Consider the following 4314-nt stretch of genomic DNA (forward strand, 5'->3'; position numbering starts at 1 on the left):
CTTTATTAAAAATGTCCTAAAAAATTTATTACGACATTAAAAAAATGTCATATAAACTTATTACAACGCCTTTAGATATGATATTTTTATTTTTTTGGTCCTATAAACTAAGTCCTATAAAGAGGTCTATTAGGACACTTAGAATTTGGGAGTGTCCTATAAACCCGATTTTGTTGTAGTGATATTTTGAAAAGTATTACTTCAAGAGCAATTCTTCATGGATATTATGGGGATTTTTTTACAAATGAGATTCATTTTTTTGGACTCTGCAAGAATTTGTCGATATTTCCAATTCAATCATCTTGTAACCATTTAAAGAAGGTCGGGTTTATAAGATGTAAACGAGTTTAAGTGTTTTAATAAACGGTTTTATATGACTTAAGTTTATAAAATCAAACAATAACTCGTGATTTGTTCTACATCAATACTTTAAATATGTGATTCTTGTAATGTTTTGAATTAGTGATTTATGTTTTTATATTTTCATTGGTGACAGGTTAATAATGTGCTTGTTGATTGTTGCTTTCGTCTGTATGACTAAAGAATAGAAAACGGCATGAAATAAGTTTTTTAAAGTGTGCATAACAAAAGTCATGATTGCAGTGGCGGATCAGGGAATCAACGGGATGGGGGCACATTGGATGGGATTTGAGGGAGGAAAGCATATGGTCATATGAGACTAGGAAGAAACCATGTAAGACGAGGGTGAAAATAAAAAATTTAAACTAGTCAACAAAGATTTTTAGTTTTTAACTGAAATCATTTCCCACCATTGTTTAAAGACTGGATCCGCCACTGTATGATTGCAAAAAAGTAATGCATGCTAGCACAAAAATTCCAACCATAATCAAATACCAACCAAATTATCAAGAAGTGCATATGTTGGACCACTTTAGACCATCACCCCTCATCCTCCAAATTTTTCGTTCAACCGACACTCTTTGAATAAGCAATTATAATTGTTTACGAATAAGATGATTGATTAGTCCTGACTTGATCGGACTATTAGATAAGAGGGTTTAAACAACCATTCTAAAAAATGGATAGATTTGAATAGTCCCGTTAATATACGAGCGGAAATATTTGGACAAACTCTCAATTTCAAATTTACCATATGTTTGAATCAAGATGTACTTGAATTATTTGACCTGAAATCTCGAAATTTCCTTATTCTCTGTAACACTCCATATCACATTTGCATATAACCCACGTATTTCATATGACATATAAATCAAATATTCACACACTGGTCCAAAAATATACAAAATGCTACACTCAAAAGTAGCTACAAATTTTTTTCATATGAACCTAATACAAGACTTGTAAACATAAAATAACATTCTTCGAAAATTCACACATGTAAAGCAATCATGATCCTTTTACATTTTCCCCTTTTCTTTATCTTCCGATTGTGTCCGACCTGTAATGCACATTTTAAAACACAAAATGAGGGTTAGACCATGAGGTTTAATGAAAAATTCATTTTGATTGTTATTACAGGGTGAAAATCACCAAAACATTTTTAGAAAACCCATATTTTTATAAATGACAAATAAATAGTGTTTTATGAGAACAAACTTTTTTGTTGCATAATATAGATGAGACAGCCTTCTTTTTTTATCGCATCTGATAGAGTGTAAATCGTGGGTTTTCCCCTTCTCATTGATCTCATTATATAATAATAYAAATTACATTTAGATACCTCTAACTATTCATAATTACATTAACGTATAACCTAGTCTAATACACCTCCTCAGTCTAAGGTGGAGGATCTCGTAAGCTTAGACTGGAGCGGAAATCCTCAAATAAAACCCGCGGTAGGCCTTTAGTAAATATGTCTGAAAAGTTATGCCGATATGGAACATGCAGGACTCGAACATAGCCCCTTTGGACTAGCTCGCGAACAAAATGAATATCCACCTCGACGTGCTTGGTCCGTTGATGTTGAACAGGATTACCAGACATGTACATGGCGCTGACATTATCAGTGTAGACAAGCGAGGCACGACGAATGGGGTAATGAAGTTCGAGTAGTAAATTACGAATCCAACACAACTCTGCCACAACATTAGCTACCCCCCGATATTCAGCTTCAGCACTTGAGCGCGAGACAACGGTTTGACGTTTGGACGACCAGGAGATCAGATTGTCACCAAAGAAAATGCAATATCCGGATGTGGAGCGTCTTGTATCTGGGCAACCTGCCCAATCGGCATCAGTATAAGCAATGAGGGTAGATAAGGAGGACGGCCGCATCATGATCCCAATGCCAAGTGTGCCTTTGACATATCTCAGAATCTGTTTAAGAGCATTAAAATGACCAGTCCTGGGAGCATGCATAAACATGCAGACCTGCTGTACCACATAGGAAATATCCGGGCGTGTGAATGTGAGGTACTGGAGTGCGCCCGCAAGGCTACGGTACGTAGTGGGATCATCAATCAGATCGCCAGAACTGGCGCTAAGTTTCCCTGTTGTGTCAACAGGAGATAATACCGGATTGCAATCTTCCATTTKGGCCCGTTCGAGGATTTCTTGAGCATACCGTCCCTRTGATAAAAATAGACCATCGGGGGACCGCTGGACCGAGATGCCAAGAAAGTAAGATAAAGGGCCCAAGTCTTTCATGGCAAATTCGGTAGACAAGTGAGTCATGAAGAAGGCTTTYAGTGCTGGAGACGAGGTGACCAAGATGATGTCATCCACATATAGAAGAATGTAGGCAACAGTTTGTCCCTGATGAAAAATGAACAGTGAATTATCACTGGATCTAAGTCGAAATCCCAAGGTACCAACATAATCTGTGAACCGCTGGTACCATGCCCGGGGTGCCTGCTTGAGACCGTATAGAGACTTCTTTAACCGACATACATGATGTGGAAAATTAGCATTCCTGAATCCTGGTGGCTGATGCATGTAAACCGTCTCATGAAGTGTACCATGTAGAAAGGCATTCTTTACATCAAGTTGAGAGATATCCTAATGATGATGCAAAGCAATAGTCAGAACGGTCCGTATGGTTGCGGGTTTAACCACAGGACTGAATGTGTCAGAACAATCAACTCCTACCTGTTGAGTGCGGCCATCCCCAACCAACCGAGCTTTATACCTTTCCAATGACCCATCTGATTGCAGTTTATGTTTGAAGATCCACATACACCGAATAACATTCATATTGGGGTCCCGCGGTACAAGCTCCCACGTCTTATTATCAATAAGAGCAGAGAACTCCTCTTGCATGGCATGGTTCCAAGTCGGACTGGCTAAGGCATCTGGTAGGTTTTTGGGAAGGGGTGTGATGGTGGTAGAGGTTTGAAAGGAAAAAGGTACCCGTGGCTTGGAGTGGCCCGTCATGCTACGGGTTTGCATGGTGCGGGCCGGTAGTGGCGAGGGATTTGGTGATGGAGGTGCAGTACCGGGAGCCGTAGGTTCTGGTACTGTTTCGGTTGTGGGATGGACCGAGTGAGGCTCGGTAGTGGATGTGGATGTCGGCTGGTTGGCATTAGTGTGTTTGGTTCGGTGCCGTGAGGAAGTGTGGCCGAACCGGGCTGGGGTTTGGGTAGTGGAGTTTGGGTGCTGAGGTTCGGAAGTAGGAGAAGGTGAGAGATTTAGATGGTAGTAATGGCGAATGGAAGGATGTGGATCGTCAGTGATGGTCTTGTGAAGGAATTCATAAGACTGGGTAGGGGCGGAGGAACGAAACRGAAAAATCGTTTCGTCAAATAGAACGTGACRGGAGATAAGAATCTTTTTGGTGGAAAGATCAAGACACAAGTATCCTCGGTGATTAGGAGGATAACCAAGGAAGACACAAGGTGAAGATCTGCTTTGAAGTTTATGAATAGAAGTAGTAGGGAGAAGATGATAGCAGAGGCATCTGAAGACGCGAAGATGAGAATAGGTAGGAGATTTATGGTATAACAGACGAGTGGGAGTGAGATGGGATTTAGTTTTAGAAGGAAGAATGTTGAGAATATACGTGGCCATGGCAAGAGCATAATGCCAATAAGATGGTGGTAGAGACGAGTGAGTAAGAATGGTTCGAATGATGTTATTAATTGAAYGAATTTTACGTTCGGCTTTGCCGTTTTGAGAAGATGTGTAAGGACACGAGAAACGGAAAGACATGCCACTTTGTTTACAAAAAGTATGAAAAAGTTGGTTGTTGTACTCARTTCCGTTATCACATTGAAAGGTTTTAAGCGGACGGCCAAACTGAGTACGGATATAAGCATGAAACTGTAAAAATGTGGGGTAGACATTAGATTTATTTGCCAAAGGAAACGTCCACAAAAAATTGCTAAAATCATCTAA

This window comes from Cynara cardunculus, assembly GCF_001531365.2.
Source record: "Cynara cardunculus var. scolymus isolate 2C chromosome LG 3, CcrdV1, whole genome shotgun sequence".
NCBI lineage: Eukaryota > Viridiplantae > Streptophyta > Magnoliopsida > Asterales > Asteraceae > Cynara > Cynara cardunculus.